Source organism: Panthera leo, chromosome C1 (genome assembly GCF_018350215.1).
Source record: "Panthera leo isolate Ple1 chromosome C1, P.leo_Ple1_pat1.1, whole genome shotgun sequence".
In the NCBI taxonomy this organism is placed as follows: domain Eukaryota; kingdom Metazoa; phylum Chordata; class Mammalia; order Carnivora; family Felidae; genus Panthera; species Panthera leo.
In genome coordinates this window covers 65,095,710-65,115,269 of record NC_056686.1, presented here as the reverse complement: position 1 = coordinate 65,115,269, position 19,560 = coordinate 65,095,710, and the positions used below count along the sequence as shown (strand labels likewise).

Below are 19,560 nucleotides of genomic sequence, written 5' to 3'. Positions count from 1 at the left end.
TGATTGCTGACCACTTTAACCACAGTGGCTGAAACCCAACAGCAAACCCAGAACCAAATGAAAATGGCCTCACAGCAGCACAAATGCATCTGTTACAAGATGCTAAATCTTAATGCTAATCAGGCCTTTCCCAATCTTTTGCGAATTCAACAAAGCAAGGTTCCAACCAGAGCACGCAGATGATTGCATGGAACACTTTTTGGCAGGGGCCATAGGCCGACCATCTAAAAAACCTGTGACTGTGAAGGAAGGTACAACCAGGAGCTGCTCTTCAGAACTGCATTGGTGTAGTGTAGTCAGAGAATATCACCATTCTAAGGCACAATAAAATACGTTTTTTTAAAAGGATGAGACTGAGTCATCAAGAAAATATTGAATGTTTATGAAAATAAATTGAAACCCCTTCAGTAAGATTTCCATTAAAAATGATTAAGAGGGGTGCCTGGGTAGCTCAGTCAGTTAAGCATCTGACTCTTGGTTTCGGCTCAGGTTATGATCTCATGCTTTGTGGGTTTGAGCCCTGCATCAGCTCTGTGCTGACAGTGTGGAGTGTGCTTGGGATTCTCTCTCTCTCTCTCTCTCTCTCTCTGCCTCTCCCCTACATGCTCTCTCTCTCTCTCCCTTTCTCTTAGGATAAACTTAAAAAAAGATTAAGAAAAGTAGTATAGGCTCTTAAAGTAGTATTGCTATCTAGAAACTTCACTTATTTGGAAAATTCCATTTCCCAGGAGCCATTGCAAATAATGATGCTTTCGGCATCTCCATGAATTAGAGGTAACTGCATCAGCTCACCCTGGACTAAATACCGTCTACAGTTTAATTCTATTGAGTGGGAAAATTCTCCCAGCCCTCAATAGCATGAGAATGACTGAGGCACTGGTCCTCAGACAGCAGCTCCAACTTCCTGAGCAGGAGACTGAATAGGGCAGTAGAGGAACAAGATGACAATTACCTCATATGGGCCCAAGGGTGAGCTCCTTTCCGACCAGGTAAGGCTCTGTAGAGAGGATGAAGTCAGTAGCCACATCACCAGGGGCCAGATATCCTAGGAGAAGTTATGTAATGAAGGTGTCCAGCTGGGAAAAGCCCACCTAATTCCACATTTCCTGCCTGTGCCCAAGACCCTGCTCACCCCATCAGGGAAACTGCCTGTGAAACAAAAAAATAAGGGAAAGGACACTCCAGCCACCACAGACATAGTAAACACAGCCGTAACTACAGCCTATACAGAGGCAAAAAAACAACCTATCTTTATGTAGTTAAAGAAGCTTTAGAAAATATAGATGCAGAAAGAGAGAGGGGAAAAGAGCCAACTACATACATATACAGTAAGTGTGCTCATATGCAAAAAGGATATATTAGGATCTTCTTTTCATTTATCAATATATACCTTAACAGAATCATTTTGAATTGCATCATATCCAATTTTACAGCCATATCCTTTTAATCAATCCCATGTTTCGGGGTATCCAAATTCTATTTTGTTATTTCTTGAGGGTGTCAGGAAGCCCTGGTTCAATACCAACTGACCAGTAGAGAGGAGTCAGACAAATAGAAATCAAACTATCAGCCTTATTTTTTATAAAAGTTGGATGGAGGACACAGATCAGGTGTGCAGCCCAATGAGACTCCTAACAGGGTATCTGGAGTTAAACAGTTTCGTAGACAGACACAGGTAGAGCTGGAAAACCGCAGGCTTCCCCACAGTCAGGAGGCCTTCCGCATAAAAGCTGCACTTGGCAGGAAGCCAGTGAGGGCACATGCTCTGCAGGTAGAATGATGCAAAGTGCGAGAACAGTGGGAGCAGAGCCCTGACCACAACCAAACAAGCTGCTCCTTTTCCCCTGGGGAGGGGTCTGCGGTGGAAGAGGGGCTGGAAGTATTCCAGAAGTGGCTGTGCCCCAACACAGAAACCAGGCAAAAGCAGGTTACCTACTCAGTGCCATTTCAAAAACAAGGCTGTGATAACTATGCTTAAATTTTTACCTTTCGGCATTTGTCCTATTATTTTCTTAGAACAAATTCCTAGAAGTGGGATTCCCAAGTCAAAGCTAAAAGCATCTTTAAAATCTTTCACACATACTATCAAACTGCAGAGAAGACTATAGATTTACACTCCCAACAGCAATGGATGAAAGTGCACACTTCTTCACTCCCCTTGCTGTTGTGATAGGTTAAGATGGTATCTCATTATTGTGCTCGTTTGCATTTTGTTACTAGGAAGGCTAAAATCTTTCCATTGGACATTTTTATTTTTTTCTTTTTGGACTCCTTTGGTATGCCCTCTGCTCATTTCTTTGGTGAGATTTTCATATTCTTATTTGTTTATAAGATGCAAAAACATTTAAGCAAGTCACTCTTCTTAATCTTACAATTGTGATGCATCACATAGCAGTTAGAATCATAAGCCCAACACAGCATGATACTGAGGTTGAGAATGATCATTTCCACATTTATTAAAACTTTTCCTCATATCAAAGCAAGAACTTATTTGAAGAAGGGACAGGCTTTTGGAAAAGGTCAACATCTATAGCCCACAGAAGTGCTTGGATTTAATATCCTCTGATATTTAGTCTATGCAATGACATTTTTATTTCAAACTTTAAGACATTTCATAATTATTAATCCAGAAATCTGAAATTTTTTTCTTTTTTTTAAGGAGAAAACAGTTCATGTTTCATTTTAATTCCAAGTACAAGAGGGACAGTTAAATTTCTTTAAACAACTGCTGACATCATCTCGAGGGGGTGAGGGCAGGAAATGACAGACCTGCATTCAAACACAATAATCACTTTATTACCAGATCTAATGACATGTCTGGGAGAGACCCAGAGTGTTGTCCAGTTAATGCCCCCTTGCCCTTCACTTTTTTATCAAAAAAAAAAAAAATCCTTAACAGATGTGCTTTATTTTGAGCATATTCAGTACACAGAACTTTAAAATTTTGAAGAAAAACTCAGGGTAATTACTTGTTCTCTTTATTAAAAGATTGCCATCAGAAATATCAGGTATAAACTGCTGACTGAGGCAAGGTACACGGTTAAATGACTGAACTCATACAGACATTTTAAAATAAACAGTTCTCAGTATTTTGATCCATAATCTGCCAAGGATAGCTACTTTATGTTTTTAGGTAATACAGTTAAGCACTGGTAAACAAAACATTCTTTAAAGACCTTTAAAACTTTTAATGCATTATTCGATACTTTTAAGTTATTTAAATTCCAGTTAGTTAACATAAAGGGGAATATTAGTTTCAGGTGTACAATAGAGTAATTCGACACTTCATACAACACTCAGTGCTCATCACAAGTGTGCTCCTAATCCCCATCACCTATTTCACCCATCCCCCCCATCCACCTCCCCTTGGTCACCATCAGTTTGTTCTCTATAGTTGAGTCTGTTTCTTGGTTTGCCTCTCCCTTTTTTCCCCTTTGCTCATTTGTTTTGTTTCTTATATTCCACATAAGTGAAATCATATAGTATTTGCCTTTCTCTGACTTCTTGCACTTAGTATAACGCTATCTAGTTCCATCCATGTTGTTGCAAATGGCAAGATTTCATTCTTTTTGATGGCTGGGTAATATTCTACTGTATAAATGTACCACATCTTCTTTATCCATTCATCAATCAATGGACAGTTGGGCTGTTTCCACAATTTGGCTGTTGCAGATAATGCTGCTATAAACATCAGGGTGCATCCCTTTGAATTAGTGATTTTGTATTGAGTAAATACCCAGAAGTGCGATTGTTGGATCATAGGGTAGATCTATTTTTAACTTTTTAGGAAACATCATATGGTTTTCCACAATGGCTACACCAGTTTGCATTCCCACCAACAGTACGAGAAGGTTCCACATTCTCACCAACACCTTTTGTTTGTGTTGTTGATTTTTAGCCATTCTGACAGATTTGAGGGAATATCTCATTGTAGTTTTCATTTATATTTCCCAGATGATCAGTGATGTTGAGCATCTCTTCATGTGTCTGTTGGCCAGCTGGAGGTCTTCTTTGGAAAAGTGTCTATTCGTGTCTTCTGCCTATATATTTTTTTTAATTTTTCTTTTTTTTAACGTTTATTTATTTTTGAGACAGAGAGAGAGCATGAACGGGGTGGGGCAGAGAGAGAGGAAGACACAGAATGGGAAGCAGGCTCCAGGCTCTGAGCCATCAGCCCAGAGCCCGATGCGGGGCTCGAAGTCACGGACCGCGAGATCGTGACCTGAGCCGAAGTCGGACGCTTAACCGACTGAGCCACCCAGGCGCCCCCTGCCTATATTTTAATTGGATTATTTGTTTTGGGGTGTTGAGTTTTAAAAGTTCTTTATATTTTTTGGATACTAACACTTTATCAGATAGGTCATTTGCAAATATCTTCTCCCATTCTATAGGTTGCCTTTCAGTTTTGTTGATTGTTTCCTTCACTGTGCAAAAGCTTTTCATTTTGATGAAGTCCCAATAGTTTATTTTTGCTTTTTTTTCCCTTGCCTCAAGAGACATATCTAGAGGGGCGCCTGGGTGGCTCAGCTGGTTAAGCGTCTGACTTCAGCTCAGGTCATGATCTCACAGTTTATGAGTTCGATCCCCGCCTCAGGCTCTGCACTGACAGCTCAGACCCTGGAGCCTGCTTTAGATTGTGTCTCTCTCTGCCCCTCCCCCACTTGTGTTCTTTCCCTCTCTCTCAAAAATAAATAAACATTAAAAAAAAGAGAGACATATCTAGAAAGAAATTGCTATGGTCAGTGTCAGAGAGGTTACTGCCTGTGTCCTTCTCTAGGATTTTTTTTATGGTTTTAGGTCTCACATTTAGGTCTTTCATCCACTTTGAATTTATTTTTGTGTATGGTATAAGAAAGTGGTCTCTCTGTGCCCCTCCCCCACTCACACTTTGTCTCTCAAAAATAAACATTAAAAAAAATTTTTTTTAAAAGATTAATTGACCATATAGTTGTGGGTTTCAATAATATCTTTGTAAGAGGTCTTAAAGTAATGGATATTGAGCAAATGGTAGTAAACAATTCCTTAACAAAAAAATGTGCTTAGTCATTCTTTCTGTTAAAAAATGTTCCATTTTGGGAGCACCTGGGTAGATCAGTCAGTTAACTGATCTCTTCTCAGGTCATGATCTCATGGTCATGAGATGGAGTCCTCTGTCTGGCTCTGAGCTGGGCGTGCAGCCTAAGATTCTCTCTCCCTCTCCTTCTGCCCCTGCCCTACTCGCATGTGTGCTCTCTCATTCTCTCTCAGAAAAAGAAAGAAAGAAAGAAAGAAATCTTCATTCTTTTTAATTCCCTTCTTAACAGTAACATACTTTTAAATCTACCAAATCAATAAATTTCAGAATTCTAAAATTCGTGCTAGTATGAATTGTCCCAAAATATTCCCTTCATCATCTTTATGCTTCTCCATAAAGTATAACAATACCTGTTAGAGCCCTCATCATTCGCCATTCATTAATTCAATAAACATTTTGAGAAGCTGCTAACATTCTTAAAAACTTAGTCTCTGCTACATTAGGAGCTAAGGTACAAAGATAAGTAAAACAGTTCTTACCCTCAAGGAAAACATGGTCTAGAGTTTATGGTCTAGCAGGGTAGACAGTGTACAGTTTATAGTGGGGGAGACAGAAAAAGAGAATCCACTGTGGTATAATCAAGTACTGACACTGAGCCCAAGGAAACAGTCACACTGAGGCTGAGGGAATCAGAGAAGGCTTCTAGGAGGAAGTGATGAGTCACTGAGTCCTGGACAATGAGCATGTTCTAGCTAGGGTGATTCAGGCAAGTGTAAAGGCACAGAGGCAGATGGGTCACAACGAGGAGAACCAGTAGTACAGTTCAGTTCAGATGAAGCATAGAGTTGGGGTGGGCACAGTCAATGGTGAGAGCACTACAGAAGGAACATTACATCTTTACATCTCAATGAATGCTGACAAAAGTTGACGATGAAAGGCTATTCTTATCTTCCTCTCCCCCATTTCACAGTTAAAGAAACAGAAAAATTAAAATTAAAATTTTAAATTAAGTAACTTGCCCAAGGTCATATATTGTAGGTGGCTAAAAAAAAATTCCAACTTAGAAATTCTGATTCCAGAGCCTAGGCTCATCTGCTAATCATGAATGGATTGCATGTTATGCTAAGGAATTTGAATTTCACCTTGAAGGTCATGTGAGGACAACAATTTTAAGCAGGAGAATGCTAGAGTCCATTTTGCCTTTTAAAAGGATGACCCATACTGCTAAAGGGACGAAGTGAGGCTAGACCTGAGATGGAACTATGTACGGTTCTGCCTGATGTACCCTGCACAACTAGAGGGAGGACCATCAAATGTGGTCTATGAATGGCACTCAAAGTTGTGCAATGCACAACCTACATGACCACATTTAATGTAACTGCAAGTTAGGAGGTTATTACAGTAATCCAGACTTAAGATGTATGAGGGATTGAACTATAGAAGAAGGGAATGGTTTATAATGCAGAAATAACAATGTAGAATCAACAGGAGCTGGTGGCTGGGTGGATGAAGATGGTGACACAGAAAGAGCAGTCAAAGAAGTTTTATTTTGTCTCAGTCTAAGTTGGAACTACATTTTTTCATCTTCTTCCCTACTTGGTTCTGGATTAGAAACTTGCACATGATTTGGAAAATGAAGGAGTCAGCCCTTATGCTCCGAAGGTCATCATGGTTAGAGGTGAGTAGAGTAAGATGCAGAGAAGCAAGTGCCAGTCTGTGCTTGTTCTTCCCCACTCTACACCTTCCTCTGCCTCCAGATCCAGCTGTTCTTCCCATCTGCCTGTCCTGCTGACCAACAGCAACCCATGACCAGATACCCAACTGCAAACTCACAGAAGCAACCACGAGGACCAGATCACAGCCTTCCACAGACCTCCATGGGAGTGGAGTTCTCCTTTGTGGACCCTATCAGCAGATTCCCCTCAAGCTCTGACATGTCCACCATGCCAATTTTTCAGGAAGACTGCTTAGTGACCGCCCTGCTTCACCAACTCTCCTTCCTGGACCCTTACTTCCCTGATCCCAGCAGGCTTTTTTTGTAGCAACTGAAATGATTATTCTGAAAGGCATATAGAGCTGCAAAGAACACAGAAGAGTCAAAACAACTTTGGAAAAGAAAAAATTCGAAGGACTTACACCATTTGATGTCAAGACTCATAAATGAATCTATGACAGAGCTGTAAAGATGGACATCCAAATTACACAGGGGCAAAACATGTGGTAAACTTGCCTGGGATAACTTGGAAGGCAGAACACATGCCCATTGACACTGTAACTCTGGAGGAAGTGGTTGGCAAGAGAATAATTGTGGGCTTTTATTTTGTATCTCAGGCAAAGTATTTTAAGAAGTGAGCTCAAGTGAGGCACCTGGGTGGCTCAGTCGGTTAAGTGTCCCATTCTTGATTTCGGCTCAGGTCATGATCTCGCAGTTTGTGAGTTTGAGCCCCACATCAGGCTCTGCGCTGGCGGCATGGACCCAGTTTGGGATTCTCTTTCTCCCTCTCACTGCCCCTCCCCACCTCAAAATAAATAAACTTAAAAAAAAAAGAGCTTATGAAATAATTGGCCAATTTGCAAGCCAATTTGGGAGCCTAACGAGGAAGGCTGTATGAAAGCTATTGGGCCCCAAATTTTAAAAGACAATTTTGAAAATATATATGAACACAAAATCCCATTAAAATCTAGCTTTGTTGCTGCCACTGGGGCTAACAAAGTTAGTTGTGGTTGGGTTTGAGGATGAGGAACCCTGACTATAGAGATAGGACAGTCTCCCATTGTCCCTGACACCCTGTGAGACTTCCACCCACTCATCATCACTAGAGGAAACACAATCCCTATGCAAAGGAATGTGGAGGAGAGAAAAAATACTCAAGGACCATGCCACCCTCCATGAACTGTGGACCTTGCAGCAGCATCAACCTCCTAAAGTGCTCCTGCAACAAGATGGACAGAAGGGCCCTGCCTTCATTCTGGAGATGCTCACATCCAGATAAACTCCAGGTCTAAAGAATGTGCTGAAAATCCAAGCTTCAGAAATATATGTAATTTCTCTTCGAACTGGGCTTCTAACAACTTTTATGTATGTCAACAAAAGTACTGTAGATTGGGCTTTTCTAAGAAAAAGTGCCCCAAAATTCAGTATACTTGGTATTCTTGGCAGAATCTTTTGTTCTCTTTCATTTTTCAGTCACTTTATTACAACTTAATCTTTGTAAATACTACTTTGGGTCATCCAAGCTTCTGGAAGTACTTTGGATTATTGGAATTATAGTCTTCATTCTGAAAGTCTTCTTCATTGGCTCAAAATGCCTTACTTTATTGGGTACCCTCTTTCATGATGTCTTGTAAATCCAAGGATTACTGGTATACATTCTTAGAAGAATTGTGTCAGTATAAATGAATTTTGTTCCATAGCAGTTTGGTTTCATTACCTCATTAGCTACAGGGAGTTTGGTAATATAACTAGATTCTTGGGATATTACCAGCTTATTCTACTTCCTTTTAAAATTTTGGATTCTTTTTGGAAATCTGAGGACTTTCAGACAGGTTTTGTAAATACTTTTTACATGACCAAGCTATAGAGTGACTTGTTCAGATGATATTTGATCAATATGTCAAGCAGAATTTCTTGAGATTATTTTTCCCATCTGTCAACATATATTTTCTCAAGAGTACATTACCTCATGGTTCCACCAAGAGAATGTCCACTGGTCAGAACTGTGATTTCAGACCATGTAACCAAATGGCAAGATGGGGATACTTCATCACACCTTCAAATATAATTAAGTCCAGGGGTGTCTGGGTGGGTCAGTCAGTTGAGCATCCGACTTCGGTTCAGGTCTTGATCTCATAGTTCATGGGTTCGAGCCCCACATTAGAGTCACTGTCAGTGCAGATCCCACTTCAGATCCTCTGTCCCCCCTCTCTCTCAAAAATAAACATTTAAAAAAGAGAGACAGAAACAAATATAGTTAAGTCCTATAAACTATTAAGACTACAACATATTAATTTCATTTGGTTGTACTGACCATTGCTAAAGTCATCAGGATAGATTTTAGTATGCACTCTCTCAAATAAACTTCAAAAAAAATATGTAAGTAATGTTTAATCTAACGTCTATATTGACATTTATTCTAATTACTTGACATGTGATTGCAGTATAAAACTATAAATGTATTTTCTTACTAATGTTATCAAAAACAGCAACTGCATAACTAAATTAAGAATTAATGGCTTCAGAGGAATTCAGGTATTCTTTTCAAACAATGTTTCAAAATAAGGAATATTTTTATGATAAAATATATCTTTATCCAAAATCTCAAAAATTCTTAAAGTTTTCATAAAATTTATATATTTTTTAATTTGAGAGGGTGTGTGAGAGAGCAAGGGAGAGGCAGAGAGAGGGGAAGAGAAAGAATCCCAAGCAGGCTCCACACTGCCAGTGCAGAGCCTGACATGGGGCTTGAACCTACAAGCCATGAGATCATGACCTGAGCCGAAATCAAGAGTCAGACGCTTAACCAAGACACCCAGGTGCCCCAAAATTTACATTATTTTATTTTTATGGTGATTTTTTTAATGAGAATTTCATTTTAACTTTTTTTCATTTACATCTAAATTAGTTAGAATATGGTGCAACAATGATCAGGAGTAGATTCCTTAGTGCCCCTTACCCATTTAGCTCATCCTCCCTCCTACAACCCCTCCAGTAACCCTCAGTTTGTTCTCCATATTTAAGAGTCTCTTATGAAAAAAAAATTTAAAAAAGACTCTGTTTTGTCCCCCTCCCTGTTTTTATATTACTTTTGTTTCCCTTCCCTTTGTTCATCTGTTTTGTCTCTTAAAGTCCTCATATGAAGTCATATATTCATCTTTCTCTAATTTCACATAAGTGGGTCGTAGGGTAGTTCTTTCTCTGCATCCTCACCAACATCTGTTGTTGCCTCAGTTGTTAATGTTAGCCATTCTGACAGGTGTAAGGTGGTATCTCATTGGGGTTTTGATTTGTATTTCCGTGATGATGAGTGATGTTGAGCATTTTTTCATGTGTCTGTTAGCCATCTGGATGTCTTCTTTGGAGAAGTGTCTGTTCATGGCTTTTGCCCATTTCTTCACTGGATTGTTTTTTGGGTGTTGAGTTTGATAAGTTGTTTATAGATTTTGGATACTAACCCTTTATCTGATATGTCGTTTGCAAATATCTTCTCCCATTCTGTCGGTTGCCTTTTAGTTTTGATGATTGTATTTTTAAATGAAAGTTCTATATGTTATATTTTATCTTTAATAAGATTTTCTACGTGAATATTAATTTACTGAGGATGATATATTTTAATATTACTCTTTTAAACATTATTAGCAATAATATAATTTTAAATTTTTCAGTGTTATTACAAAGATTACATTAATGGTTAGCCTTTAACCTAATGGCCTCAAGGTAGCCACCATTAAATTGAGAAGGAAGGGTATGGGAACAAGAAAGCAAAGAAATAAGACTTGAGAATGACATCTAGGCAAACATTGGATATATTTACTGGCACATGGAACTGACTAGATGCTAACAGATCAAAAGCCTTCTAGATTTCAGACATCCGGATGGCCAACAGGCACATGAAAAGATGTTCAACGTCGCTCCTTATCAGGGAAATACAAATCAAAACCACACTCAGATACCACCTCACGCCAGTCAGAGTGGCCAAAATGAAGAAATCAGGAGACTATAGATGTTGGAGAGGATGTGGAGAAACAGGAACCCTCTTGCACTGTTGGTGGGAATGCAAATTGGTGCAGCCGCTCTGGAAAGCAGTGTGGAGGTTCCTCAGAAAATTAAAAATAGACCTACCCTATGACCCAGCAATAGCACTGCTAGGAATTTATCCAAGGGATACAGGAGTACTGATGCATAGGGGCACCTGTACCCCAATGTTTATAGCGGCACTCTCAACAATAGCCAAATTATGGAAAGAGCCTAAATGTCCATCAACTGATGAATGGATAAAGAAATTGTGGTTTATATACACAATGGAATACTACGTGGCAATGAGAAAAAATGAAATATGGCCTTTTGTAGCAACATGGATGGAACTGGAGAGTGTGATGCTAAGTGAAATAAGCCATACAGAGAAAGACAGATACCATATGGTTTCACTCTTATGTGGATCCTGAGAAACATAACAGAAACCCATGGGGGAGGGGAAGGAAAAAAAAAAAAAAAAAAAAAAAAAGAGGTTAGAGTGGGAGAGAGCCAAAGCATAGGAGACTGTTAAAGACTGAGAACAAACTGAGGGTTGATGGGGGGTGGGAGGGAGGGCAGGGTGGGAGGGAGGGCAGGGTGGGTGATGGGTATTGAGGAGGGCACCTTTTGGGATGAGCACTGGGTGTTGTATGGAAACCAATTTGACAGTAAATTTCATATATTAAAAAAAAAAAAAAAAAAAAAAAAATCCCCAAATACAAAAAAAAAAAAAAAAAAAAAAAAAAAAAGCCTTCTAGATTTCTAAGTGAACTGTACTGCCAAATAAATATAATCCCAACCTGAAAAAGCCTTAGACTATTTGAGCATTAAAACAATCCTCAGGACCTCACACTTGCACAAGTAGGAAACAGGCTGTGAAAGTTGTATAGCCTTCAAGAATACACCCCCAAATATCCTCTTCAGGTGTGGCCATAAAAAAACATGACATGGAAGTCCCTCCCAGAGGATGGACCCAGGGCCACGGACAAAGGAGTTTGACCAGGGGAGCAACGTCATGATCTAATCAAGGAACTTCCCCTAACCCCACCTTATGAAGACAGGATATTTTCATAATGCTTGTTCAGGATTTCATATATACTAGCAACTAGAAATTGTTGAGTGTCTTCTGTTTTTCTCTTTCTGTTTTTCTCTTTTTCCAAAAGAGAGGTTCATTTGTTTTTGCTTTGTTGAATTATCCTGTTCCTGATTCACCACTCTACATTCAGAGGGAGAAAGGCTGAACAGCCTTTTTATTGACAGATCACACAAGAGGCCCCGTCCAGACACCATGTCCATCACTGGAAGATCTGAACTTTGTGCCACTTCGCTGACTTCATAGGTCTTTGGGTGCCTCCTATGAGATATGGATATTTTCTATAAAAGAATGGAATAGATATTTGTGACCAGAAAGAAAGACTGTGGAGGATACTGGTTAGCAAGTCATTGAAAACCATTTTCTTTTTCTCCTGGGACACTGTTAGCCTGCTTTGTGGTCAGTACTGACCAATATAATGTGAGAAGTAACATCTGTTGCTTCCAGGCCTGACTTGTTTGGCCTCTGACTCATGACCCTCATGCCTTTTTCCTTCCAGCTGGTGAGGCTGGAGATGAGAAGAACAACTTTTGGAGTTGTGGTGTGAACATGGGGGATCCAAAGGACAGAAGAAACAGGAGTCCCTAAAAACGTGTAGAGAAATGCCACCCTCTAGGAGTGACTGTATTCCATTCTTACCTGAGCAAAAATAAATATACTTTAATCATATTAAGCCCCTGAGGTTTGGAAGGTTATCTATTACAATCACTAATGTATATACAGCAGAAAGAACAGCACAAAGATAGAAGGATTGAAAGAAATGACACAGCCTGAGGAGGGTAAATGGTTCTCTTTGGCCAAAACATAGACACAAGAAAGAGAACAGCAACGAACAAGAGGTTCCTTTGGGCATATTGCTATGGGTCTTAAACACATGCAAAAATTTGGACTTTATTATGTAGAAATGGGGACCATCAAAAGTTTATATCTATTATATATCTTCTATTTAAAACTGCTAGAGTCAGTGCTGCCAGTAATCTGCCTTTTCTCAGGCAATTGAGAATCCATATCTTTCACACACTGTTGCCCTCCAAAATTGAGAATATACAATATAATCACCAAGCTGACAACAGCTTTTGCAATCTGTTAAAGCTGCAACTCACATCAAAATGGATCCTGCAAAATTCAGTAAGAAAATTGAGAATCAGGGGTGCCTGGGTGGCTCAGTCGGTTAAGCATCTGACTTCAGCTTAGGTCATGATCTCGCGGTTTGTGAGTTCCAGCCCCGCATCGGGCTGGAAGCTCAGAGCCTAGAGCCTGCTTCAGATTCTGTGTCTCTCTCCCCCTGCCCCTCCCCTGCTCACACTCTCTCTTTCTCTCAAAAATAAATAAACATTAAAAAAAATTTTTTTTAAGAAAATGGAGAATCAGTAACCTTCAGAGAAAAAAGTCAACTTTCAAAATCTGTTTCTTCATGAAAGTGTGGTGTGTCGGGGGGAGGGAGAAAGGGAGATGTCTTTGCAGATAATGCTATTCCTGCAACAAAATAAAACTGAAAATGGGCTTAAATCAGGGGCGCCTGGGTGGCTCAGTTAAGCGCCTGACTTCAGCTAGGGTCAAGCCTTGCATTGGGCTCTATGCTGACAGATCAGAGTCTGGAGCCTGCTTCAGATTCTGTCTCCCTCTCTCTCTCTCAAGAATAAAAACATTAAAAATAAATTAATTAAATTTAAAAAGACGGGCTTAAATCATGGTCACATTTACTAAGCTCCTTCCATGTGACAATACAAAGATAAATTACTTACCAGGACTTCGAATTACTCAGAGTAATACAATTAGTAGGAACAAAAACAGATTAACCAGGATACATTAGTGTACATGCTACTATAAAAATAGGACCCAAACGAACTACAAGGTTTGGGGAAGAATCAGGGGTCACAGAACTTTCTTAGCCTCATACCGAAGATCCTTCTTGATCAGACTCAACCTACCTTTGCAGACTGAAATTTTGGTACTTTTCTTCACAAAATCATTTGCTCTCATACCTATCCTCCACCTTCCCACATCCATGCCTTGCCTTCTACCTCATTTTCTCTCCCTGACTCATTGCTGGCCACTGTTTAAGGTGCTGCCAAGACTCTACCCATGAACTCTCCCCTGGTCCCAGTGGGATGTATTCTCCCCCTTCTCAGGGGTCCCATCAGAGCCCTCGCAGGAAATTACCACTCCTCTGCTTTGCATTATGGCTACTTTCTGACTTGCTAGTCTTGTCTCATCTCCACTCTAAACTATAAGCCCCCTGAGGATCAGGAATGTTTCTGGTATGGCACCTTGTATGTACATAGTGGATTTTCAGTATTTTCTGAATGTTAGAATTTTAAACCCAAAACCCACTCCCTGCAGATGCTAACTCAGCACACACAAATAGTCACTGCATTCTTTGGTCCAGAGCTAAATCGCTGGGTGTATGGTATTTTCCCATGGGAGGGGAACAATCCTGAAAGAATATTCAGTAATAACAAGCTGAAGAAATAAAAATAGTACTACACCCTGGTTCTAACTAGTGCCTAGTTGTATTGCAAAAATTAAGATTGTCCAATTGGTCAAAATGCTTACATACTGATTAGAATGTATTAAAATGTCTAAGTTTGCCTTACTGCAAAACAATCTTTTATAGAAAAATCTCTACTTTAAAATATGTCAGCATTTGCTCTTAAGCAATCCAGAGAGGAGAAAATGGAAAGTGGCCTCCCCTTTCTAATATCAATACCATTAGCAAATGGTATTGACATGAGGGCAGCTGGAAATATGGTCTATAATGTTCCCACACTACACTGATGCTGTAAGAGCTGGAAGCTAAAACATGGAGACAAATCAGCATTATTCAGGACGGAATGGTCAAAGCCAAAAGTAGAAAAAAATTGATGTCTATAAAATATTGAAGTAGACTGAATGTGTTCACTGAGGCCTGGAATATAATAAAAGAAATACATGCTTAAAATTTAAGCGAGGACAAACTTAGGATACGTAGAAATATGTACAAGTTTTTTTTAAGTGGGATGAACTTAAGGTTTTTGTTAAGAGATAAGAGCAGATGAGAATGAAAATATAAATCCATGGATAATAGCTCCATAAAATATTAATAGAGGAATTTTTGTGGCAGTGGTCCCCAGTCTGTTGAGTACTGGGGCCCCTTGGCCACCATAATTAGTATAAGGACACTGTAACTACATAAACACAGCAAGCCCTGTCTGTGGACTGTATAAACAACATGCCTAACACATTTGTACTACCATTTGACACAAACACAAAGATGTTTTTCCTGAGTAACAGAATGTCAGGTTGGGGAAACTGGGCAGACTGATCTAGTAGGAACACACAGCTCTGAGAAGAGATGTCAGAAGGAGAGGGAAAACTCTACTCACCAGGGGGGCACATGATGTTTGGGAAGGATCCCAGAAGGAGCACTGGCTTTGAAAGGCCCTGAGCAGAAAACAGAGGACAGAGCCTGCAAGATGGCACAGGCTGTGTAGTGAGTAAAGGAACCTCTCAGATCTTCAAGACAATTACCACGTTCAAAAAATTCTGTGTATGGTTAAAGTTTTTGTGGGAAATGGTCAAGGGGCTGAGCTTCTGGATCACCGCAAACAGCAAAAAAGTGGAAGTAATGGGACACATGAGGAATTAAAGAGTGGGAAATTCAAGGAAACAGGAGAAGGGGCACCTGGGTGGCTCGGTCAGTTAAGTGTCTAACTCTTGATTTCAGTTCATGTCATGATCTCATGGTTCATGAGTTCAATCCTGCATTGGACTCTGTGCTGACAGCATGGAACCTGCTTGGGATTCTCCACCCCCCACCTACCTGTCCCCTGTTCACACGTGCTCTCTCAAAAAAATAAAAAATAAAAAAGGGGGGGCAGCATTGGGGCACTTGGGTGGCTCAGTTGGTTGAGCATCCAACTTCGGCTCAGGTCATGGTCTCATGGTCTGTGAGTTAGAGCCCCACGTTGGGCTCTGTGCTGACAGCTCGGAGCCTGGAGCCTGCTTCGGATTCTGTGTCTCCCTCTCTCTCTGCCCCCCTCCCCAACTTGTGCTTGATCTCTCAAAAATAAATGAAAAAAAATTTTTTTAATTAAAAAAAAAAAAGGTGGGGGGCAGCAGCACTATGCCTGTTATAGGCCCTGGAAATGGAGCTTAAACCTAATTTAATCTGGCATGGGGGTCTTGGGCAGTATCGGAGTTTCTTACATAAATTCACTCAAAAGTGTTCCTGAATCCTCAGAAGCTTTTTGTCATTATGTGTTTCGTTGGTTGATGGAATGCAAAAAAAAAAAAAAAAAAAAAAGATTTGCACTATAGATTTTGTACTATAAGTTGATGAAATAATGCAAAACAAAACAAAACAAAACAAAAACAAACAAACAAACAAAACCACTATTTTCAGAGTACTGGCCTGTTCTGACTGAAGCCAAGAGGAATATGAAGTTGTTAGCTTCACCAGACAGGGAAGGCTGAACTCGGTTCACCAGAGAACTATGAAATGCCGCATAGGCCACAGTCTTCTTTGAGAGCATCCATGGACCACATCCCAGTCCCATGTATTGCCAAATAAATAGGTAATGCTAGTCACAGAAAGGCCCTGAATGGGTATAATGGTTAGAGCTTTCATCAAAACTTGTTTCCTTTCCTTGCTCTGTTCCATTTAATCCTCACAACAACCCTATTTGGAAGTTAACGTTATTAGCCTAATATTAAAGATGAAGAAACTGAGGCATAGAATTAACCAAAGTCATATAGTTAGTAAACAGCACAGAGTCCAAAACTTTGTGAAGCCTGTAAGAATTAATCAACTATGGGGGCGCCTGGGTGGCTCAGTTGGTTAAGTGTCCAGCTGTTGGTTTCGGCTCAGGTCATGATCTCCCAGTTCATGGGTTTGAGCCCCGCATCGGGCTCTGTGCTGATAGTGCAGAGCCTGCTTGGGATTCTCTCTCTCATTCTCTCTCTCTGCCCCTCCCATGTGCTCTCTCTCACTCGTTCTCTCTCTCTCTCTCTCTCAGAATAAATAAATAAATAAAAATTAAAAAAAAAATTAATCAACTATGTATTGTACACTGTGAAAAGTACTAAAACAAGCATATGATTAGCAAATGTTATGTATATTACTGCATTAGGGTTCTCAAGAGAAACAGAACCAGTAAGATGTAGGAATTGGAATATACGAATTGAATCTCATGAGTATGGACGCTGGCAAGTCCAAATCTGCGGTGATCTTCTTAAAACCCAAGAGAGACAATGCAGTTCCAGTCTAAAGCAGGTGCAGGTACAGGAAACCTGATGATACAGAAGAAGTCTGAAGACAGTCTGCTGAAGACTTTTTTCCTCTTACTCCAGGGAAGGTCAATCTTATTCTATTTAGACCTTCAACTAATTGGATGATGCCCACCCACATTATAGAAAGCAACCAGCTTTACCCCTTAAAATACTAATCTCATCAAAAAATACCCTTGCAGATATACCCAAAATAATGTGTGACCAAATATCTGGGCACCCTATGGCCCAGTCACACTGACATATAAAATTAACTATCACAATTACATTCCAAATGAACTTTCTTTCAACCCTTTATCCTTATAGCACCTTTATAATTTACATACTTTACTAGTCTGGAATTTAATACAAGTACTTTTTAGTCTCAAATACTTAAGAACCCACAATTCCCTTTATAGCAATTAAGGATATAATTTACATTTGTATCTCTTATTTTTAAACTTTAAATTAGATTTTAAATGTAGGACTTTCAATTGCTATGTCCTCAGGGAACTCCTAAACTTAGTAAGACATGAATTTGAAATTAATACTTTCAGAATTAAGCTTTCTGATAAAAATCTTACTTAAGCAAATTTTATTATTTTTCACATTTACTATAGAGATAAAGATAAGGGGGAAAAATGTCTCAGGAAAATGAGTTCTGAGGCAGAAAGGACAATTTAAATCAGGAAGTGACAAAATGACAAACAGCAGCTAATAAAATGCCTGGTAAAAAAGAACTTTAGGGCTATGAGAATGATATCTAGAACCAAAAGGGAGTCCCACCTTGCTGTTCAGAGCTAAGGGTTAGTGTTAGAGTTAGGGCTAGGTCTCACTGTTAAGGTTCCCTAGGGCAGGAATCACATCTTTATGCCTCCCTCCATCTACCATGAGGTATAATACAGGCCTTGCATAATAGGTTCTCAATTTTCTCAAGTTAAAAAAGAATAGATATTTGGAGAAAAGTAACTTAGCAGAAGGGAATTAAAAAAAAAAAAAAAAAAGAAAAGAAGGAATGTGCTGTCCAGGCATGTGATATGGCTTGGTTACAGGCTTATTAGGTAAGAAGGCTGAGATTCCAAGACCTTTTTGGATTATTAAAGGAGTAAGATTTACATGAAGGCACATTCCCAAGACCTGACACACTTATTTAGCTCAAGAAATACTTTAATTCTTCCCTATGGCAATAAAACATAACAAAAATTGGTCATTTAAAAATCCCCACTATTGGGCTGCCTGGTGGCTCAGTCGGTTAAGCACCCAACTTCGGCTCAGGTCATGATCTCGCAGTCCGTGAGTTCGAGCCCCACATCAGGCTCTGTGCTGACAGCTTGGAGCCTGGAGCCTGCTTCAGATTCTGTGTTTCCCTCTCTCTCTGACCTTCCCCCATTCATGCTCTGTCTCTCGGTCTCAAAAATAAATAAACATTAAAAAAAAATCCCCACTATATCCCCCACCTACCAGGCTCCCCCCACCCCCTTAAAAAGCTGGTAACTTTTCTAGGTTATTTAGGAAAAAAGAAAGTTCATTTCCAATTCTCCTTTTCTAATCTTTCTGCCAACTTCAAATATTTGGGCTTTGCATTTCAGCTTAAAAATCTTTTTTGAAACACACACACACTAGGATTTATGTCAATCTCAGTTCTGATTAGAAATGCAAAGTCAGCTTCACTTGGGGTACAGCACTATGGGAATTCTAATTGCAATCAGAGGTCAGACATTCCTTCAAAGTCACAAGAACTCTCACATAGATTGATTATATATATATATGGCAATCCAAAAACCTTGTCACTTTGTATAGTACATTTCCAGGAAAGAAACCCCAAACTTTTATAACTGATATACACAAAACACCAATTAAACAAAGCTGTTGTCAAAGCTTTCAGAGCAAGAGCAGAAATTCTGGGTTAAAACACAGGGTCCGTAACATCTGAGAAAAGTGCCTTGAGGTCCTTCCAATTCCAATATTCCATCTGAAAGAATAAGCACAGCCAATTGTCTGGACATAGAGTCCACTCATTAGACAGCAAATACATAAGGAGAGAGTTCATTAGAATAGAGGTACAGTCAGAGAAGAATGAAAATCATTAACCCCAGGGTTAGAAGTCACATGGTAATTTTCTAACCACTCTTATTAATGAAATCATAGAATCTTAGGATTGGAGGAAGTATTAATATATAATCTAGATTCCAGACAAAACACTGCATCAGAAAGATGACTACCCATATTTTGCAAATTCAATTCTTATGCTTAGTGAACTGTCTTTGGAAACAAGCAAAAAACAAAAAACAAAACAAAACCAAAAAAAATGAAAAGCTTGACTTTAGCCTTTTTCAAGTTATTGGCAATTTTACTTGCAGCTTGAGTTTAAAAAGACTTTCCAAAAAACAATGAAGTATGAAACATTTAGGAAGATAGTTATTTAGAAAATTGATAAATTTACACAATTTTTTAAACGTTTCAACTATTTTTAGA

At 39.4% G+C, this 19,560-nt stretch overlaps 1 pseudogene; it reads left to right on the top strand.

Annotated features, from left to right (window-relative positions):
* Positions 1–941: 941 nt before the first annotated feature.
* Positions 942–8,796, top strand: LOC122225905 (annotated as a pseudogene).
* The last annotated feature ends 10,764 nt before the right edge of the window (positions 8,797–19,560 follow it).